Here is a 24,305-nt window from a genome sequence, read left to right on the forward strand (position 1 = left end):
CTTTAGATTAAAATTTACAAATATGTTAAAAGTAAAAAGATATAAATATATATATGTCATGCAAATGGCAATCATAAGAAAGCTGGAATGTCCATACTAATTTAGACAAAAGAGACGTTAAACCAAAAAAAAGTTATTACGCATAATTAAGAACATCTTATGATGATTAAAATATCAATTCATCAGGAAGATATTACAATTATAGACATATATACATCTATAAAAAGAACCCCAAAATACAAAAAGCAACTGACAGAATTGAAAGGAAAAATAGACAGGTCTACAATGATAGTTGAAGACTTCAATATACTAGTCTCCCCTTAACCATGGTGGATACGTTCTAAGATCCCCAGTAGATGACTGAAACCATGAATACAGTATCAAATCCTAAATACACTATGTTTTTTTCCTATATACATAACTATGATGAAGTTTGATTTATAAATTAGGCCTGGTAAGAGATTAACAATGATTAATAATAAAATAGAACAATTATAGCAATCAGAACATGTTTTCTTGTCACGTCTTCCACCCACAATTTAATGCCTTTCCCATCTTAACTAAGCACGTATTATGCACTTTTGCAGTTTGAGGAGCAACAGCAAAACTAACACAGGTTTCTTTTTCCTTCTTCACAATTTTGTGGATATAAGATGCATGCTTAACATAGATGTTAGCAACCTCAGTATATGATTTTTTTTTTTTTGGAGATGGAGTCTCGCACTGTCGCCCAGGCTGGAATGCAGTGGTGTGATCTCGGCTCATTGCAAGCTCTGCCTCCCGGGTTCATGCCATTCTCCTGCCTCAGCCTCCTGAGTAGCTGGGATTACAGGCACCCACCACCACATCTGGCTAATTTTTTGTATTTTTAGTAAAGACAGGGTTTCACTATGTTGGCCAGGCTGGTCTCAAACTCCTGACCTTGTGATCCACCTGCCTTGGCCTCCCAAAGTGCTGGGATTACAGGCTTGAGCCACTGTACCTGGCCAGCATATGATTTCTTTTTCTTTCTTTATTAAGTTGAGAACTTTCACCTTTTCATTTAAATAAAAGCACTTTATGGCTTTTATTTGGCATATCCAAACTGCCAGCATCACTACTCTTGCACTTTGAAACTATTATTAAGTAAAATAAAATAAGGGTCACTTGAACACAGGCACTGCAGCACAAAAACAGTTGATCTGATGGACAAGACAGCTGCTAAGTGACTAACAGTCAGGTAGTATATAGGCAAGGGAATGATTCACATCCCAGGCAGGACATAGTGAGCACAAGGTTTCACCATCTACTCAGAACAGTACACAATTTAAAACTTATGAATTGTTTATTTCTGGAATTTTCCATCTGGTATTTTCAGACCATGGTTGACCTCATGCATTAAGATCCTGGAAAGGAAAACCATGGATAGGAGAGGGCTACTGTATTAGACAGATAATAAATAAGAAAATAGAGGACTTGAATGCACTCTAAACCAACTAGATCTGACAGACATTTATAGAACAGTCCATCCCCAAACCGCAAAATACACTTATTCTCAAGTGCATGGGGGACATTCTCCAGGATAGACTTGTAAACTAAAAATAAAATTCTAATCCCCCTACCAACTGAAGAGATTCCCTCTTAGCCAAGGGAACCACAGAGAAACCTTAAACACTGAGTTCCCAGACATGAGAGGAAGGGAGGGCAGACACATCTCATAGTACCCCCTCCCTTTTGGAGTTTAGGCACAACAACTGACCAGCATTAGTGTAAAAGAAAGATCATAAGATTGACAAAACAGACTCTCTGTGGCAATAAAATACCAAATTATAAAGAAGACCGAAGGCTATGAAAGGCAAGGGTTAAATCACACCGAGTTAGAGACTGAGCCTTAATCTTTAACCCACTGGAAATTAAAGAATCTCTGAATCCACCTACAACCTGTAATAAGTCCCCTGCTTTCAGATATCCCATTTCAGCCTGACTCTCTATATACCTTTCATGTATTGATTTATGTCTTTACTTATAACTCCAATGACATGGTTTGACTTTGTGTCCCCACCCAAATCTCATCTCAAATTGTAATCCCCATAAACCTCATGTGTTGAGGGAGGAACCTAGTAGGAGGTGATTGGCTCAAGGGGGTGGTTTCCTCCATCCTGTCCATGATAGTGAGTGAGTTCTCATGAGATCTGATGGTTTTATAAGGGGCTCTTCCCCCTTCGCTCACTCTTGCTCTTTCTCGCCTGCAGGCATGTAAGATGTGCCTGCTTCCCTTTTTGGCATGATTGTAAGTTTCCTGAGGCCTCCCCAGCCATGTGGAACTGAGTCAATTAAACTTCTTTTCTTTATAAATTACCCAGTCTCAGACATTTCTTTATAGCAGTGTGAAAACAGACTAATACATCCTACCTCCCTGAAATGTATGAAACCAAACTGTAATCTGACTACCTTGGGTGCATTTTCTCAGGACTTTTTAAGACTGTGTTTCCCCAGGCTGCAATCATTCATATTGGCTCAGAATAAACTTCTTTAAAATATTTTAGAGTTTGGTACTTTCATTAACAGACTATATGCTAAGTCATAAAATAGCCTGAATAAATTTAAAAGAATTGAAATCATGCAAAGTATGTTTGCCAACCAAAATGTAGTAAAATTAGACATTGATAACAAAAAAATTTGAAAAATTTACAAATTTGTGAAAATTAAACAGCAGAATACTAAATAACCAATCAGTCAAAGAAGAAATCAGAAGTGAAATTAGAAAATATTCTCAGATAAATAAAATAAAGACACAACATACCAAAGCTTATGGGATGCAGCTAAAGCAGTGCTTAGATGAAATTTGATAACTGAAAATGCTTATGTTAAAAAATAAGAAATATCTCAAGTCATTAACATACCTCCTAAAGGCACTAGAAAAAGAAGAGCAAACTAAACAAAAAGCAAGCAAAGGAAGAAAACAATAAGGATTAGAGAATAAACTACTGTATAAAGGCTAGGAAAAATAATGAATAAAATCAACAGAATCAAAAACTGGATCTTTGAAAAGAATAAGAAATCTGGCAAATATTTAGTTAGACTGACCAAGCAAAAAAGAGAAAACTCAAATTGCTAAAATTAAAAATGAAGCAGGGACAGTTCTACTGAAATAAATAAGATTATAGGGGAATATTATAAACAATTGCATGCCAACAAATTAAATACCTTAGATGAAATGTAAGAACTTCCACAAAGACACAAACTAACAAAACTGACCTAAGAAGGAATATAAATTTGAATAGACCTATAACAAGTAAAGAAATTGAATTACTAGGCCCAGATGACTTTACTGGTGAACTCTACCAAGCATTTAAGTGAGAATTAGGCCAGGTGTGGTGGCTCATGCCTGTAATCCCAGCACTTTGGGAGGCCAAGACAGGCAGATCACCTGAGGTCAAGAGTTTAAGACCAACCTGGCCAATATGGTGAAACATCCTCTCTACTAAAAATATAAAAATTATCTGGCATGGTGGTGCATGCCTGTAATCCCAGCAGCTTAGGAGGCTGAGACAGGAGAATCACTTGAACCCAGGAGGCAGAGGTTGTAGTGAGCCAAGATCACACCACTGCACTCCACCCTGGGTGACAGAGCAAAACTCTGTCTCAAAAAAACAAGTAAAAAAAAAGTGATAATTAATAGCATTCTTTATAAACTCTTCCAAAACACAGAAGCAAGGGGAAACCTTCCCAACTGATTCAATGAGGCCAGTATTATTCTGATACTGAAACCAAATGAAGACATCACAGAAAAGAAAACTAGCACTAGCAGCTCTAGTTAGAGCAGTTATGCAACATAATAAAATAAAAGGCATCCAGATTGAAAAGGAAAAATTATAGCTATTTCTATTTGCAGATGACAAGATCACATATACTGAAAATCCTAAGGAATCCATTAAAAACAATATTAGAACTTATGAATGAGTTTGGCAAGTTGCAGAATACAAGATCATTACACAAAAGTCAATTGAATTTCTATATGCTTATAATCAGCATTCCAAAAATAAAATTAGGAAAACAATTCCATTTGTAATAGCATTAAAAAATACTTAGGAGTACAATTAACAAAAGAAATGCAAGCCTTATACTCTGAAAACTAAAAAACATTATTTAAATAAATTAAAGAATAAGTAAACAGAAGTAAACAGAAAGTAAGTAAAGTAAACAGAAAGACATCCCATGTTCATGGACTGGAAGATAACAATATTGTTAAGATGGCAATACTTCTCAAATTGATGTATAGATTTATCAAAATCCCTATCAATGTCACAGCTAGCTTCTTCACAGAAATTGACAAGCTGATCCCAAAATTCCAATGAAAATTTAATTAATCCAGAATATTTAAAACAATGTTGAAAAAGACCAAGTAGGAGGGCTCACACTTCCTGATTTCAAAATTTACTACGAAGCTACAGTAACCAAGAAAATATGGTACTGGTATAGGAAAGATGTAGATTAATAAAACAGAATTGAAAGTCCAAAAATAAACCATTGTGTTGGTTTTGATTGATTTTCAGCAAGAGTGCCAAGATATTTCAATGGAGAAGGAGTAATTTTTTAAATAAATGGTGTTGGGACAACTGGATATCCATGTGTAAAAGCAAGTTGGACCACTAACTCACACCATATACAAATATTAGCTTAAAATGAATCTAAAACCTAAATGTAAGAGCTAACTGTAAAACTTTTGAAGGAAACATAACTATAAATCTTTGTGACTTTGAATTTAGCAATGATTGCTTAGATATGAAACCAAAAGCACAATCAAAAACAAGAAAAATATTGAAAAATTGAAAATCATTAAAATTAAAAACTTTTGTACTGAAAAGGATATCACATAGAAAGTTCAAGAACAGCCCACAAAATGGGAGAAAATATTTGCAAATTGTATATCTGATGAGGTATGTATATCTAGAATAGATAGAGAACTATTTCAACTCAGTAATGAAAAGAAAACCCAACTAAAAATGAGCAAAATATCTGAACAGACAGTTCTCCAAACTAGATATACAAATGAACAATAAGCACATTAAATCATGTTCAACATCATTAGTCATCAGGAAAATGCAAATCAAAACCATGATAAAATACAATGTCACACCTACTAGGTGCTAATAATATACATTTTTCAAAAAGACAGATAACAAGTATTCAAAAAGGACATGGAGAAATCGGGACTGCTGGTGGCAATTTAAAATGATGCAGCCACTGCGGAAAAAGATTTGGTAGTTCCTCTGAGTTACCATATGACTCAGCAATTCTATTCCTAGGTATATACCTAAACAATTTATAAATGAATGTTTATAGTAGTATTATTCATAATAGCCACACACTAGAAACAACCTAAATATCCAACAGTTGATGAGTGGATAAATAAAATGTGATATATCCATACAATGTCATATTATTAGGCCATAAAAATGAATGAAATACCGATACATTCTACAACATGAGTAAGCAATGAAAAAGAAGCCAGTCACAAAAGACCACATATTGTATGATTTCACTTACATGAAATATTTATAATAGGCAAATCTTCAGAGAAAGAAAGTAGATTCATGGTTGCCTAGCGCTGGAAGGGGTGGGGGAAATGAGAGTGACTGTTAATGGTTTCTTTTCAGGGGGATGAAAATGTCCTAAAATTGATTGAGTTGTTACAGATTTCCCAACTCTGTAACAACAACAAAAAAAAACGATTAGTCATGGATTCTGTAACTAAAAACCACTAAACTGTATACTTTAAATGGGTGAATTGTATGGTCTGTAAATTATCTCTCAACAAAGCAGCTATTAGTGTTTTTAAACATGATGTAATTGTTTTTTTCTGATGTAGGAAGGCAAACCAACCATTACTGGAGAGCAGTATTTCTCACCATTCGCCTTCACACTCTTCAATTCAATCAGACCGACTTCCTGCTGTACAGGATGTCCGGGTGGTAGAGTGTAACGGATAAGAGCTAGTTGCCTTTGTTGGAATTCTGGCTTAATCACTTACCAGATGTGGGACATCAGGAAAGTCCCTTAACCTCCCTGTGCCTCCGTCCCTTTAGCTGTAAAATGAGGACATTAATAATTTCTAGCTCAAAGCGTTTTTAGGGGAATTAAAAATACAACACATTAAACTCGTAGAACAATAACTAGCACATAATAAGTGCTATATATAAAAACTGCTTTATCCCAGCACTTTGGGAGGCCAAGACGGGCGGAACACAAGGTCAGGAGATCGAGACCATCCTGGCTAACACAGTGAAACCCCGTCTCTACTAAAATTACAGAACATTAGCCAGGCATGGGGGCATGTCCCTGTAGTCCCAGCTAGTCATGAGGTTGAGGCAGGAGAATCGCTTGAACCCGGGAGGTGGAGGTTGCCGTGAGCCTGGGCCACAGAGCAAGACTCCGTTTCAAAAAAAAAAAAAAAGAACTGCTTTATTATTTTTTCAAGTTTCAGTTATTTATTAATCAGTATAATCTCCAGTAGGTTACATCAACATTATTTCATGTATTTAGAGGAGAAATATATTAAGTGGAAAATTGTGCAGATGGCTTCTGGAAAACCTTCATTCTAAAGCAGCTTTATAGTGAAACATTTCATTTAGAAATCTGGACCTTCTTTCTTCAGTTCGCTGTAATCCACATTCACTGAATAGAACTCGTATTGATCACTGGGACCCAGTTTGTTCCAGGGTTCTGGGTTATTCTTTCTGTCCCAACTAACATCCGGATTGATCAATGCCAGATGCAAAAGATACAGTGCCGCTCCCGTATCTCCAGCTCCAATAAATACAAAGAGGGGGATCAAGCTCGGATGCCGTGGCCTGACTGATGATCTGGCGGAGTATGTTTGTGGTAGAGGCCTCCGATTAGAAAGAAGAGAACCAGCCTAGCCACCAGGCCCTGGGCTAAGTAGTATCTGCCAACTGCTTTATTATTAACCCATTCCCCTCCCTAACACTATCCTGAATTCGCCTGTTATAAGGATAGGCCAGTCTCCATATTCCATTCCCCGGTCCACAGTGATTGGTTCAGAGATGGGCACATGAGTCCATCACGCCAATAAGACTCAAATCTAAGACTTGGGTTGAGCTGTTGGGGTAGCAGACTCCCTTCTCCCACCTGGTCATAAAAATATAAAGCATTTGGCTTCCAGAGGTACAGGCAGTCATTAGAGAGCCGCAGGAGAGAACCCACCTGAAGAGGCAGTCCCATGAGTAACAACATAATTTCCTCCTAAAAATCTTTCTCCCACCATCACCACATACAGACTGGATTAAGTGATCCTTATACACAGTCCTGTAACCATCTCTGGATCTCTTAACCCTAAGGTCAGAAGCATCTCCTTTTGCCCAGGGTGATCTCGGTTTAAACCTCTTGGCCCAGGGTAATTATTAAGAGTTCCCCTTTCATCTTCAGGTCCCAGTTTGAATGATAAACTACATGATTATCTATCACAAAATGTATGTACTCTTACGTTATTTGTTTAATTATCTCACTTCCTTGTTAGATACCAAGCCTTGTAAAAGGCAGGAACTATAACTATATTAGCCATTGTTTCATTTCCAGTAGCTAACACAGTGCCTGGCATAGAGCAGGTGTTGAATAGTTGTCTGCATAATAAGTGAATAAAAGAATTTTTAAAATCATCACCACACCCAGTCTTAGGGTTTCTGACTTTCAAAATCACCACCCCTTAAAACTGTCCCTAATATTTGTTTTTTAAGGCTATCTTTAAATGAATTAAAATATATCCGAAGGGGAAGCACATGGTGAGATGCTCCTGTAACACATACCCCTTCAAAATAACAATATTTACTTTTCTGGGAGCCGATAAATGAAAATATCTTATTCTCTTGCTGTCAAAAAGACACAACACCTGAAAAGTCCAGAATACCAAGTTGAGTGAAGATTTTTTCCTAGTTGAGACCTGAAGTTCATGGTAAAATTCCCAGATGCAGAAAAAGCCTCACCAGAGCATCTTCTCACAATGGGGTCTTACAAAGCTATTGTAGCAAATTTAAGTTGTACCAGGTACTAAAAATGTTTTCTATTTCCCCACCTGCTTTCTTTGCCTTCACTTGGCCCCTCTGCCATGCACCTCAACTGACATTCAGCACAAACCTTTACTGGGTCCATAAGCCATATAATTCCCTCATATTTTTGCCATAAAATGTTTCATAGACAAGAGAAATTATTTGCAAAGATGTTGGAAGAAGTTTTTCATTTTCTGAGGTTGAGATTATAGTTAAAACTGCAGGAAGAACAAGGACAAATTTGAATGATGATACTCTACAAATTCACTTATCCATTTGACATAAGAGGATTAAAAGAATAGGGAAAAAATGTTTTTCACAATAACTTTGGCATCCATTTAGTTGTATTAACAGTGGCTCAGAGGCAAGTGTGACCAAATTTAAAAGGTTTACTGTATGTTTTAGAGTTAAACTTCATTCAGGTAACTTTCATGCCCCTAGGGAGGGCAGCCAATGTTGTGAAACTAAGGGCTAGTTCAAGTTAAAAATAATAATAATAATAATAAATAAAGAGATGGAAAATGTCCAATGGAGAGGTTAAGTATACTTAGTAAGGGTGGTAAAACCACATGAATATTAATTGGGCCAATTCAAACCTTGGCCTCTCAATAAAACAAAAATATTTTCAAGCTGTAAGAGAAAATAAAGTAGGCTGCTCTTCCCAAGCTGTTTTCATCTCACTGCTCTCTACATTTCGTACTGCTGGTTCTCAGAATCGCAAGATTACAAAAAGAGAAGCTACACTTTCAATACGTCTTGATTATAACATCCTAAAGCAAGAAAACCCAGAGAACTACTGCAAAGTTAACACCATGGAAAGAGCCTTTCTGTTCACCAGGTGCTTAGTGAGGACTAGCTGTCATTTCCTTCCACACACTCCAGTCATGGCTGGAAAAGGAATTTTGAGCCCTGAATCTTTAGCCAGATGGAGAAGTTCCTTTCTCAATCTTGTCAATTTTCCTTCTCGCTTAATGCTTTTCCTACCTTTCCCGCCACTTCTTTAATTTCTCTGTGTACCTCCTAAAGTAATTTATTTACAAAACTATTAATTAACTTCTTTTGCAGTGCTGTATGTCAAACTAAAAGAAAGGCGGAGATGTGTGAAGAGCTCTTCACACACAGCTATGTTGAATTACGTGTACAATCCTTCAAAAGTCAGAGTGACACCTTCAGAATTCTGGCTCTTCCAAGCTAGATGAGAACACTAATTAGGCATTTTTTCAAAGATTTCTGGACAATGGTGCCTACGAATTGTCTTCTCAGTGTAATGAAAACCTAGATTAATTATTTTTTTATGTCATTACTTTCACTCTCAAAGGAGAAATGGTCACTGTTTTTGTTACACTCTGTTTTCAAAACACATCAATGTGCCTCACGATTAAAAAATCTTACACACAAAATTTGAACCAAGAAAACATCTCATTTAAATTACAATTATTCACAATTGAAAAAAAAAAGATTCTCTTCACTAAAGGATTAATCATTGGTTTATTTTCAATACAGTAGTAAGAATTTTCAATATAATGAAATTATCTGAGTGTATTTTAAGATTTACACACAAGTTCTCAGAGTTTCACATTTTAAAATATGCAACAAAGTTATTCTTTTTCTAAGCAGATAGATTATAAATACCATTATTTTCTCCCTGTTATACTGTTCACCACTGCATTGTCACTAATTGCTATTTCATAGAAACTTTGTCCTGTTCCAAATATATATCTCAAGCGTATTTCTTTGATCATTTACTAATTTACTTTTTTAATTGAGTCACTCATGTAACTATTCATTAAACATCCAAAATGTTTCATGTCTTTTATCCTGCAGAGACAATGGCTAATACAATTCTATATAACTTCTCCTGTGCTCTGGGCAACACAGACCTGTTAAATGAATAAGGACCTGCTTATTCATTTAACTAGAATTCAAACTTTAGTCATAACCCTTAGTGATACCTTCAGTAGAACAGAAAACCCTGCAATGAATACAACTGCATATGAAACTTTAACATATAATAAAGTCAGCATCTCAAATTAGTGAGGAAAAGATGAACATTTAAGTGAGTAGTATTAGGATAACTATTAACAGATAGATAGCTATACTTTAAAAGGGGGAAATGGATCCATTTCTCAGACTATAAAACAAGATAAATTCCAAGTGTATCAGGAATGTGATAAAACGAAACCATACAAATACTACATGAAACATGAGTGAATTGCTTTATTACATGACACTTGGAAAAATGTTCCCAATCATGACTCAAAATCCAGAAGTAAAAAGAGAAAGAACTGACAAAATTGATGATGTAAAAAATAAAATAAAGTTAGAAACCTTTGTATGTGAGAAGCGTCATAAGTAATGTAAAAAGGGGACAAATGACAAACCAGGGAAAATATGTGTCACTTACATTACACAGAGCAAATATTCTTCATGTAAACAGAGCTTTTAGAATTTGAGAAGAAAAAACCTATGACACTGTATTGCCAAACAAAGCTAAGAAACAATTGATAAGCAAATTCAAGTGACCTACAAAAAGCTCAACAGTGCTAATAATAAGAGAAGTATAATTTTACACTTCTCTGAGATTCTGGTTCTCATTTATCATTGGATGGGAAAAATCCAAAAGTTTGATCACATACACAGTTGACCAGACTCTGGGGAAGCAAGCACTTTTGCTCTACTGGTGGGAATGCAAAATTGCACCTCTCTTCCAGAGGAAGATTTGCTGATACCTTGCTAGACATTTACTCAGCAATCCCATGTTGAGTAATCTATTCAAAAGATACACTGGCAAAAATATAAGAAGATGCACAAGGCCATGCATTGCAACACCATTAATAATAATAAACTTGGAAGCAATCCAAATATCTATAATAGATAATGGATTCAACAAAGAATAAATCAGGATACAGCCACACCATGGAGTATAAGGCAGCTACAAAAAGAAATGAGAATTATCTCTATATTACCATGGAATCATCTTCAGATAAGTCCTTAAATTTTTTTAAAGGGATGGAAGGCTTAACATATATAGTTCTTTAAACGGTTACCTATGATGAAAGAAGGAATTATATAGAAGGGGCAGGGCCAGGCATGGTGGCTCATGCCTATAATCCCAGCACTTTGGGAGGACGAAGTGGGTGAAACAACTGAGGTCAGAAGTTCAAGACCAGCCTGACCAACATGGGGAAACCCCAACTCTACTAAAAATACAAAAATTTTTAATAGAGATGGGGTTTCCCATCTGGGCATGGGGTGCATGCCTGTAATCCCAGCTACTCAGGAGGCTGGGACACAAGAATCACTTGAACCCAGGAGGAGGAGGTTGCAGTGAGCCAAGGTCATACCACTGCACTCCAGCCTGAGCAATAGAATGACGAAAAAAAAAGAAGAAGGGACAGGGTCAAAGTAATACTTCTATGAATATACCTTGTATATATATACCTTGAATATATATTTGAATTTGGTAGAGTGTAAATATTTTGCATAATTGCAAAATAAAATTAAACATAACAAAATGAGATACTTAACAATTGAGAGCAAAATTAATCAAGTAAATGCAACTGTGTATCAGGTGGATGGCAAAACCATATGGAGGTACTATTCCAAATGACTTTGAAACATTATAAACTGACTACAAATTTCTATTGAGATATACTCTGAGGACAAAAAGAACTGCAAATAAATCTTAAAATTATCAAATCACTGACACTAGTGGTAGGTATTGTTGTTCTGAGACTGTTGGGTGTATTGTGAGATTAAGTAAATAAGTAATTGTCTTGGTGCCATCAGAAACCAGGATTTTTGACATGAGAGAAAGGAGATACAAATGTAAGATGCAGAAGATTTAGTTAAAAGTCCTATTCTATATTTGAATATATATCAGTATAAATTCATGATGTATTATATATACATATATATATGTATTTCCTACCTCTATCCTCTGAAAAGATCAACCTAAGAGCAATAAGGAGTCTTAATTTTCATATTGCTGTTTCTATTAATCACTTCTAAATCAAAGCAATCATGCGCCTGCAATCCCAGCACTTTGGGAGGCTGAGGCGGGTGGATCACGAGGTCGGGAGTTCGAGACCAGCCTAACCAACAAGGTGAAACCTGGTCTCTACTAAAAATGCAAAAATTAGCCAGGCTTGCTGGCAGGTGCCTGTAATCCCAGCTACTCAGGAGGCTGAGGCAGGAGAATCGCGTGAACCCAGGAGGTGGAGGTTGCAGTGAGCCAAGATCTTGCCACTGCACTCCAGCCTGGGTAACAGAGCGAGACTCCATCTCAAAAAAAAAAAAAAAAGAAAAGAAAAAAAGAAAAAGAAAAAGAAAAAATGGCTGATTCCAAGTCTGAGAAAGAAAAAGTAGAGGATGAGCCTAGAACATTCTGTCATACCAGACAATAAGGAGACTCTCAGAGATTACTGAGATTGCTCAAAAGATTCAAAAGACAACTTAAATAGGTTCCCACTGGCCAAAGATAAACTAATTCGACACTTCAGAACACTCACTTCCATTTTTTGGAGTCTGTGCTTCCTAGGTGGCTATCTTCACACTTTGCATTTGAACACTTTAAACTAGATTCTGACCCTTTTGATTATTTTAGGTTGACATTTTGGTTACCCAGATGGGACCCAAAGCAAGCCTCCAGTGATCCCCACCATTTCACCAACAACAATCAGGGCATTGGTATCAGCACAAATGACTTTTGTTCATGCGACCTCACTAGAGCCAGGAGTCGTCTCTGGTGAGGTTCCTCTTCAACCTCAAATCTCCCTGATTTTTGTTGATATTCAGACTTTATTCAAGCCACCTAATTTCACGCTCAACAGAGGTGGAATTAAAGCTCTGCTTTAAACCAGGTAAGGTTTTGGGTTTTGTTCTCTAGAGATTCAGCTATTTTCAGATTTTGTTTTGTTTACTTTGTGTTTTGTTTTGTTTCATTTTTATAGACAGGGTCTTGTTTTTTTATAGACAGGGTCTTGCTCTGTTGCGCAGGTTGGAGTGCAATGGTGCACTCATGGCTCACTGCAGCCTCAAACTCCTAGGCTCAAGGAATCCCTCCAACTCAGTCCCACAAGAAGCTGGGACTATAGGTGCGGGGCCACCATGCCTGGCTAATTTATTTTTTGTAGAGACAGGGTCTCACTATGTTGCCCAGGCTGGTCTCAAATTCTTAGCCTCAAGTGATCCTTTCAAAGGGTTGGGATTACAGGCATGAGCTACTGTGCCTGTCCTATAGATTTGTGATTTTCACTTTTTTCTGAGGTTAAGAGTTGTTTGTTGAACTATGCATTAGAGTTCGTATAGCCTTTTCTCTCATTCGCACTATGGTCAGGGAAGGAAACCATTTCTCTCTCTGGAAAGAGGAAGTGAATTTTTTGTGGTTTAAGCAAAGTTTGTAATTAAAAAAAAACAAACAAACTGGCTAAACTCGGAAGCTGGGTTCATTTGACATATCTAAAGTCCCTTTTTGAGTGGCCAAAGCCAATGGAAAGCTTTTAATTAGAACAAAGATAAATCCCAAAGATAAGGAACACTATTCTTCCTGGACAAAACGTACCTTAGGCAACTAGGTTCTTGTGGGAGTGCTTGAGCTCATTGCTCGTGATGTGCAATGGTCCCATAGGCAATCCTCAAAAAAGAACACAGGGGGAATCTTGCTTAACCCAGGGGACCCCATGAAAGGCTGCTCTCCCAGTGCCTTAAGCACCCAGGATTCATGGTTTTGCCAAGACGCTTAACAGGGGAGAAGCAACTCATAGATGACACCTTGAGGAGTAATCCTCATTAGGCAGCACACCAGACCCAAAACATCTTTCCCTTTCAGCTTAAAAAGAACCTAATTTATGGGCAGTTATCTATGTAAAACCGCATCTTCCTTCTGAAAGGAGAGATCCACCTGTGGAAACTCCGGTTGGATTCCTATGCAATACTTATGGGGCCATCTCCTGTCAATATCTAGAGAAATAGTCTTAACCCGTGAAGACACCAAACTACAATGACCAAAATGAGATACCTTTGAAATACCTAAATTAGCTTATTTACACACACAATTAGAAAAACAGCTCTAAAATTAAACAATAACTGGGAGAGTTACTTCCAATGGTGGACCTGTTCAAGAGAGGCTCTGACAAAGCTCTTTCCCTATAGGAAGAAGATAAAAAGCTCTCCAAAACCACTGTTGAATTAAAGAAAACTGCTTTCATGTGCTTAGGCTGCGGTGGGCTCAGGTAATTGAGACTCCAGAAGCAAGTAGAACCGATGTATTGGGCAGGGGAACTTCTAGGGGATTAAGGGTATAGATGACAGTCAAAGGTCAGCATCCCCCTAATTCTGCCCTTCACATTACAATCTCTAGGTCCAGTCATCTAAACTCTGCCACTCTTTTGCCTCTGGCTTCAGATGACAGGGCACAAGATTGCAAAATCTTAACCAACCAGCTTCTCTCTCCCGGAACGGACCTCCATGAGACTCCCCTTACTAGCACTGATGTTGTTTGGTTTACAGATGGATCTTACTTAAAGGATGAATCTGGGACTTACTGTGCAGGTTATGCTATAGTATCTTTAATGGGAGAAATAGAAAGTGATTGCCTTCCAGGAGCCACATGTGCTCAACAAGCAGAATTGATAGCATTAATCAGGGCCTGTCAATTGGCAAAAGGAATAACTGCTAATATTCACGCAGGCAGCAGATCTGCTTCTGGAGTTGCTCATGATTTTGGAATGCTATGGAAACAAAGAAGGTTTTTAAATGCTTCTCATCAGTCTGTAAAAATTGGACACCTTATTTCACAATTGCTAGAAGACTTATTATTATACCAAGATCACTGCCCATTATTAAAATCCCAGATCATCCCAAATCAGATACTCCAGATCAGCTAGCTGATACGGCAGCAAAAAGAGCTGCACTAAATGCATCTAAACAAGAAAAGTAATCTATATTAAATTTTAAAGAAGCACCTGAATTTGACATAAAATGAGTTAAGTACAGAGCTCCAGAAGGTGAACAGGAAAATTGGAAGACAAAAAGGAGAGCACACTCTCCCAAAGATGAGGTGTGGTGTGGGCCAAATAATTTACCTATGCTTCCTGCTGAATTATAGTCATCATTTTTAACCTATATACGTGATTCAACCCATTGGAACCCTGAGGAAATGGTTGCTTGGGGAAAACAATACTTTTAAAAACCATCTCTGATTATAGCTCACAAGGTATACAATCACTGCCATGTTATCTGCTCAAAATATAATCTAGGGAAACCTTTACACAGTTCCCAAGGACATTTGCCTTTAACTGAAGGCCCCTATGAAGTTCGACAACTAGATTCTATTCAGCTGCCACCACTGCAAGGATACCATTATGTTCTAGTGATTATTTGCATGTTTTCTCATTGGTTCGAAGTGTATCCATGTAGAAGAGTGACTGACTGCCTTAGCAGTAAGTAAAATTCTTTCAGGAAAGATTATTCTGACTTGGAGAGCTCCCTTAAAACTCCACAGTGACCGAGGTACTCATTTTACCAGACAGAAAATTCACTCAGTATGTAAAAGTTGCCCTCTCCTCCAACACTTTCATTGTGCGTGTCATCCCCAATCATTTGGATTGGTGGAGCATACAAATGGAATAATTAAGATTCAATTGGCAAAAATAACAGAAGTTTTAAAGATTCCATGGCCAAAGTCTCTTTCATTGGTTTTTCTTAACCTAAGATCAGTCTCATTTAGAAAATATCAGTTGTTGTTGTAACTGGCAAACCTGTGAATCTGCTCCCAGAGAACTGTAACTCCTTAATTATAAAGGGAGAGATGTTCCCTTATTATTATAACCTTATGAAACAATTAACTAAGAATTATAATCTAGTGAAAGATTCTTAGAGACCTCTCAGGAAATGAAGAATTAAAGACCCACAGTCTTTAACCAGGAGATTTTGTTTATTGGAAATGGCATATTTTAAAAGACTGTCTCTGACTGAAGTGGAAGAGCCCTTACAAAGTGTCCTTTACTAATCCTCGTGCTGTAAAATGATAAAGACTAGACTCCTAGATCTATGTTTCTCATCAAAAAGGCTCTATCTCCTGAGTGGAATGTTTCCCCGGAAGGTGACTCTCAACTCAAGTTAATGCCAGGCCAAAAAAAAGAGGATACCTGATGTAGACAGCTAAAACCCAAGGCTTCATACTAGGTCTATATGTAAACAAATGCTTATTATTAACATTTGTTAATAAATAGATGATGAAGATTTTCCTTTACAAGCTCCCACTAAACTTCTTTTTATTCTTAGTTCTCATGTCTTGGTTCTACTATCACCAGCTGTTGCCCTTGAAGCAAACCTCTCTTTGCAATGTGCCCAAGACTATGCTAAAAGATTACAAAAATATGCTTGTTGGGTATGTGGTCTCATGCCCTTTCTAGTAGTTTTGGCCTTCTATGGTGAGTATCTCACAGGAAAAGATAGGGCAGAATATCAGAAATATATCTGTGTTTCTCAAAAATAGTCATCGATGTTGACGCTAGTAGGACTAAGGATAAAGTATATCACTGGCCTATTAATAATACTTTACAGAATAAAGATCATAGTAAGAGCTTCTCAGGAAAAGAAACTAGTCCATTAGCTTTCATGCTGGTGCTGTCCCTACTGAGGGATGAAACAACCAGGCTGCCCCAATTGAGAGTTGAGACAAGTCAATTTTAGAACGATACAACACAAATTTGGGATGGTTTTATCTGGCTTGCCCCCTTCTTTGGCCAGCTCAGTCAGCTTGTCCCCTTATTTTGGGAACAGAGAAATTATACCAAAAATACCTGGCCCAATAGCACTAGAGATAGAGTACTGATTGGCATGCCACCGAATGGGCACAACCAGCAGGTGTTCATTGGTTAGCTCCAAATGGAACGTCTGGGCTTTGTGGCACTAACTTATGGTCACAGTTACCCCCAGGATGATTAGGTGATGTTCCTTGGGATATGCTTGGGCACAGGGCTGAGTAGTTCATACTCTGCTAAAACCTGCAAATTTTCCTCATTCACAATCTCATTGGGTTTGTTCTATGTTTCATGGGTATGACCACTTATTAGCTTTCATCTTCATACTACAACCGGGTATTGAGGATGTCATTTGGCATGTAGAGGCCCTAACCAATGATACACAAAGGCCCTAAATGATAGCCATATGGGTATTTCATTATTAAACAATGAAGTTACTCTTATGAGAAAGGCTATATTACAGAACTGTATGGCTTTAGACATACTCGCTGCAGCCCAAGTGGGAGCTTGTGCTAATGCAGAAACAGTGTTGTGTCCAAATCCCTGATGAATCAGATAACATCACTAACTTAATGGCTGATATGAAAACCCAAATAACTGACTTTTCAGATCTAAGGCCCTCTCCAAATGATTGCCTAAGCAACTGCTTTAAATCTTAGAAACTTGGTGGCAAAAGCTGTTACTTATTCTAGTAATTATAATGATTTGTGGTGTTTGGTCCTGTTTTTGCCTACACTGCTGTTACAGCATTTGTTTGCAACTGAGCCAATGTACACCTGAAAAGTCTGGAATAATGGTCACTCAAAAAATTACTTTGATTAAAAAGGCAGTCATGTAGCCTGAATCAGGTTTCAGGACCATTTCTCCCGTGTTTGCTTCATAATTCAGCTTTGGTCTTTTCCAACTTTCCCCTCCATGGGACATGACTTCCTAGGAATGAACCTTCCTAGCGATGTGGGATTTTGACCTACATAAACGACCTAAATACATGATTCTTCTGCAACGCTTTCTCCAAAAGATTTTGAAGAAATGGGTGAAACTGAAATGAAAATACATTTTAGGACCCTCTGAATGTATTATGCCAAGGGGAAGTTAAGCCCTGGAGACTGAGGCATGCAACATGTTTGCAACTTCTGTTTCTTTCTTTTCCTTTTTTATTTTCTTTTTGTAGGAATGGAGTTCTCACTATGTTGCTCAGGCTGGTGTGGAACTCCTGGGCTCAAGCAATTCTCCCACCTCAGCCTCCCAAAGTGCTGGGATTACAGGGTGAGCCACTGTGCCCAGCCTGCAGCTTCTGTTTCTTCTATTACAGATTAACTCTCTTCTTCATTGTTCTTGTTCTGTAAATGACCAGGACAGGCCCAAAGCCAGACCTTCTATCCTTCCAATCACTGATCTTTGTTATAGATTAACTTCCTCCTTTATTGTCCTGTACCTAACTCAGACCAGATGGTGCAAAAGACCCCATGACTGTTTGACTGTTATATCTTTACTGTGGAATGTTAAATATACCTTTCCTAAAAGAAAAATCATCTCAGCTAATCAGATGGTTGTAACTATGCTTTAAGCCTTATGTAGAAGGATATTGAACTTCTGTGAAGCTTCTCTAAACTTTATCTATATAAACAATCCCAAATTTCTACACCTCAGGACGCTGACTTCCATTCTTTGGAATCTGTGCTTCCAAGATGGCCATCCTCAATCTTCATGCTTGAATAAACTTTCTTTAAACTGACTCTGACCCTTTTGACTATTTTAGGTTGGCAGACAGAATCAGGATTCAAAATAGAAGCCAAGGTCAAGGAGGTTTATCTCAGAATTAAAAAGAGATCCCTGGTGATTGCCCCAAATGGAATTTAAATTCCACCTCGGCCTTACTGGCCACTAGTCTCACGAGGCAAGGAAGAGGGGTGAACTGAGTGGGTTGCTCAAGTGTCCTTGATGTATGTTGTCCTGTCCCAAGTCATGGGGCTGCTGGGCTGGAAAAACAGCGTACAAGATCAGGGATTAAAGCAGACACATGATCATCTTTAAGCTCTGATGCATGCTAAATCCATTCATCCATTCAGCAAATCGTTACTGAACACCTTCCATGAGCCTCACTCACAGCACACTAGATAGTGAGAAATTCATTACAAAGGAAAGAACTATGGGACTATTAGGCTCCTCAGTTCACCCTCACCCTGCCAATCCCTTACTCACCATAATTACTCCCTCTTAAAACCAGCAAAACATTGATCACATTTCTGTATCCCCAAATCTCCATTTTAGTACCCTATTCCCCAAAGAACAACATCCAAACTACCTAACATAGAACACCAGACCCTGGACCACATGTGACTATCTCCCCACACCTTTCTCTCAACCTGAGGCCTGAACTAGAGCCGATAAATCAGCACTGAGGTTTAAGTGATTGATAAATGATTTTACGGGTTGTCACTGAGATGACATGAATGTCCATTCATCCATTCAGCAAAGTGTCACTGAGATTGGAATAATAAATCCCTTCTGCTAGATTTCATGAAGTAGCATGAGTATAGTAAAACCACTATGGGGTAAGCCTTTCCCAAAAAGCCCCCATTATCTCTAGGAAAATGCTTATGCAGGAAGATAAAATATACTTTTTTCCCCAACATCTCTGACAAAAGATACTAACATATTTCAATCAATACTGACTGTAAATTATTTGTTGAGAATAATATAAAAACAGAATTTTTTCTTCAAAGGAAATGACTTTGCAATGTTTTGAGTCTACTATTAATTTGAACTCCTTTGTAAAGAAAGCATATGAGCTATGAAGTCACAGCTGGACACAATGGGCATTAAAGCAACAAAGGATGGATGGATGGCAAGATGGTCGAATAGGAACAGCAATGCAGAAGGCGGGTGATTTCTGCGTTTCCAACTGAGGTACCTGGTTCATCTCATTGGGACTGGTTAGACAGTGGGTGCAGCCCACAGAGGGCAAGCCAAAGCAGGATGGGGCATTGCCTCATCCAGGAAGCACAAGGAGTTGGGGAACCCCATCCCCTAGCAGAGGGAAGCCATGAGGGACTGTGCCATGAGGAACGGTGCACTCCAGCCCAGATACTACACTTTTCCCATGGTCTTCACAACCCACAGACGAGGAGATTCCTTCAGGTGCCTATGCCACCAGGTCCCCGGGTTTCAAGCACAAAACTGGGAAGCCGTTTGGGCAGACATTGAGCTACCTAGAGCAGTTTTTTTTTCATACCCCAGTGGCTCCTGGAACACCAGCAAGATAGAACCATTCACCCCCTGGAAACGGGGCTGCAGTCAGGGAGCCAAGTGGTCTAGCTCAGCAGATCCCACCACCATGGAGCCCAGCAAGCTAAGATCCACTGACTTGAAATTCTCGCTGCCAGCACAGCAGTCTGAAGTCGACCTGGGATGCTCGAGCCTGGTGGAGGGGAGGAGCACCCGCCATTCCTGAGGCTTGGGTCAGCTGCTTTCCCTCACAGTGTAAACAAAGCTGCTGGGAAGTTCGAACTGGGTGGAGCCCACCACAGCACGGCAAAGCCACTGTAACCAGACTGCCTCTCTAGATTCCTCCTCTCTGGGCAAGGCATCTCGGAAAGAAAGGCAGCAGCCCCAGTCACGGGCTTATAAATAAAACTCCCATCTCCCTGGGACAGAGCACCTGGCGGAAGGGCAGCTGTGGGTACAGCTTCAGCAGACTTAAACTTTCCTGCCTGCTAGCTCTGAAGAGAGCAGCGGATCTCTCATCACAGTGCTCGAGCTCTGCTAAAGGACAGACTGCCTCCTCAAGTGGGTCCCTGACACCCATGCCTCCTGACTGGGAGATACCTCCCAGCAGGGATCAACCGACACCTCATACAGGAGAGATCTGGCTGGCATCTAGCGGGTGCCCCTCTGGGATAAAGCTTCCAGAGGAAGGAACAGACAGCAGTCTTTGCTGTTCTACAGCCTCTGATGGTGACACCCTGGCAGAAAGGGTCTGGAGTGGACCTCCAGCAAACTCCAGCAGACCTGCAGCAGAGGGGCCTGACTGTTAGAAGGAAAGCTAACAAACAGAAAGGAATAGCATCAACATCAACAAAAAGGACGTCCACACAGAAATTCCATCCAAGGTCACCAACATCAAAGACCAAAGTTAGATAAATCCACAAAGATGAGGAAAAACCAACACAAAAAGACTGAAAATTCCAACAACCAGAATGCCTCTTCTCCTCCAAAGGATCACAACTACTCGCCAGCAAGGGACAAAACTGGATGGAGAATAATTTTGATGAATTGACAGAAGTGGGCTTCAGAAAGTGAGTAGTAACAAACTCCTCCGAGCTAAAGGAGCATGTTCTAACCCAATCCAAGGAAGCTAAGAACCTTGAAAAAAGGTTAGAATAATTGCTAGCTAGAATAACCAGTGTAGAGAAGAACATAAATGACCTGATAGAGCTGAAAAACACAACATGAGAATTTCGTAAAGCATAAACATGTATCAATAGCCTAATCGATCAAGCAAAAGAAAGGATATCAGAGATTGAAGATCAACTTAATGAAATAAAGCATGAAGATAAGATTAGAGAAAAAAGAATGAAATGGAATGAACAAAGCCTCCAAAAAATATGTGACTATGTGAAAAGACCAAACCTGCATTTGATTGGTGTACCTGAAAGTGACGGGGGAGAATGGAACCTAGTTGGAAAACACTCTTCAAGATATTACCCAGGAGAACTTCCCCAATCTAGCAAGACAGGCCAACATTCAAATTCAGGAAATACAGAGAGCACCACAAAGATACTCCTTGAGAAGAGCAACTCCAAGACACATAATTGTTAGATTCGCCAAGGTTGAAATGAAGGAAAAAAATATTAAGGACAGCCAGAGAGAAAGGTCGGGTTACCCACAAAGGGAAGACCATCAGACTACCAGCAGATCTCTCAGCAGAAACCCTACAAGTCAGAAGAGAGTGGGGGCCAACATTCAACATTCTTAAAAAAAAGAATTTTCAACCCAGAATTGCACATCCAGCTAAACTAAGCTTCATAAGCAAAGGAAAAATAAAATCCTTTACAGACAAGCAAATGCTGAGAGATTTTGTCACCAGGTCTGCCTTACAAGAGCTCCTGAAGGAAGGACTAAACATGGAAAGGAACAACTGGGACCAGCCACTGCAAAAACACACCAAATTGTAAAGGCCATCAACACTATGAAGAAACTGCATCAACTAACGGGCAAAATAACCATCTAGAATCACAATGACAAGATCAAATCACACATAACAAAATTTACCTTAAATTTAAATGGGCTAAATGCCCCCAATTAAAAGACACGGACTGGCAAATTGGATAAAGAGTCAAGACCCATTGGTGTGCTGTATTCAGGAGACCCATTTCACATGCAAAGATACACATAAGCTCAAAATAAAGGGATGGAGGAATATTTACCAAGCAAATGGAAAGCAAAAAAACAAACAAACAAAAAAATCAGGGGTTGCAATCCTAATCTCTTATAAAACAGACTTTAAAACAACAAAGATCAAAAAAGACAAAGAAGAGCATTACACAATGGTAAAGGGGTCAATGCAACAAGAAGAGCTAACCATCCTAAATATATATGCACCCAATACAGGAGCACCCAGATTCATTAAGCAAGTTCTTAGAGACCTACAAAGAGACTTAGACTCCCACACAATAATACTGGGAGACTTTAACACCGCCCTGTCAATATTAGACAGATCAACAAGACAGAAAATTAACAAGGATATCCAGGACTTGAACTCAGCTCTGCAACAAGCAGACCTAATAGACATCTACAGAACTCTCCACCCCAAATCCACAGAATATACATTCTTTTCACAGCACATTGCATTTGTTCTAAAATTGAACACATAATTGGAAGTAAAACACTCCTTAGCAAATGCAAAAGAATGGAAATCATAACAAACAGTCTCTCAGACTGCAGTACAATCAAACTAGAACTCAGGATAAAGAACCTCACTCAAAACCACGCAACTACATGGGAACTGAACAATCTGCTCCTGAATGACTACTGGGTAGATAATGAAATTAAGGCAGAAATAAACAAGTTCTTTGAAACCAATGAGAACAAAGACACAATGTAGCAGAATCTCTGGGACACAGCTAAAGCAATGTTTAGAAGGAAATTTTAGCACTAAATTCACAAACTAGAAAGCAGGAAAGATTTAAAATCGACACCCTAACATCACAATTAAAAGCTAGCAGAAGACAAGAAATAACTAAGATCAGAGCAAGAACTGAAGGAGACAGAGACACAAAAACCCTTTTTAAAAAAGCCAATGGATCCAGGAGCTAGTTTTTTGAAAAGATCAACAAAATAGATAGACTGCTAGCCAGACTAATAAAGAAGAAAAGAGAGAAGAATCAAATAGACACAATAAAAAATGATAAAGGGGAGATCAACACTGATCCCACAGTAATACAAACTACCATCAGAGAATACTATAAACACTTCTATGCAAATAAACTGGAAAATCTAGAAGAAATGGATAAATTCCTGGACACATACACCCTCTCAAGACTAAACCAGGAAGAAGCTGGATCCCTGAATAGACCAATCACAAGTTCTGAAATTGAGGTAGTACTTTATAGCCTACCAACCAAAAAAAAGAAAAAAAAACCCAGGACCAGATGGATTCACAGTCGAATTATCCCAGAGGAACAAAGAGGAGCTGGTACCATTCCTTCTGAAACTATTCCAAACAACAGAAAAAGAGGGACTCCTCCCTAACTCATTTTGTGAGGCCATCATCATCCTGATACCAAAACCTGACAGAGACACAACAAAAAAAGAAAATTTCTGGCCAATATCCCTGATGATCATCGATGCAAGAATCTTCAATAAAATACTGGCAAACCAAATCCAGCAGCATACCAAAAAGCTTATCCACCACAATCAAGTCAGCTTCATCCCTGGGATGCAAGGCTGGTTCAACATACACAAATCAATAAACATAATCCGTCATATAAACAGAACCAATGACAAAAACCACATGGTTATCTCAATAGATGTAGAAAAGGCCTTCAACAAAATTCAACAGCCCTACATGTTAAAAACTCTCAATAAACTAGGTATTGATGGAATGTATCTCAAAATAATAAGAGCTATTTATGACAAACCCACAGCCAAAATCACACTGAATGGGCAAAAACTGGAAGCACTCCCTTTTAAAACTGGCACAAGGCAAGGATATCCTCTCTCATCACTCCTATTCAACATTGTGTTGGAAGTTCTGGCCAGAGCAATCAGGCAAGAGAAAGAAATAAAGGGTATTCAAATAGGAAGAGAAGTCAAATTGTCTCTGTTTGCAGATGACAAGATTGTATATTTAGAAAACCCCATTGTCTCAGCCCAAAATCTCTTTAAGCTGATAAACAACTTCAGCAAAGTCTCAGGATACAAAATCAATGTGCGAAAATCACAAGCATTCCTATACACCAATAATAGACAAACAGAAAGACAAATCATG

The 24,305-nt window shown here is 38.5% G+C and overlaps 1 long non-coding RNA gene and 1 pseudogene across 2 annotated transcripts in view; both read right to left on the reverse strand.

The window, feature by feature from the left end:
• Positions 1-24,305, reverse strand: part of LOC123567947 (uncharacterized) — a 229,321-nt gene that overhangs the window by 200,946 nt on the left and 4,070 nt on the right. The window lies entirely within an intron of this gene.
• On the reverse strand, positions 6,452-7,224 carry LOC135966477 (cytochrome c oxidase subunit NDUFA4 pseudogene; annotated as a pseudogene).

This window comes from Macaca fascicularis, chromosome 12 (assembly GCF_037993035.2).
Source record: "Macaca fascicularis isolate 582-1 chromosome 12, T2T-MFA8v1.1".
Taxonomy (NCBI): Eukaryota; Metazoa; Chordata; class Mammalia; order Primates; family Cercopithecidae; genus Macaca; species Macaca fascicularis.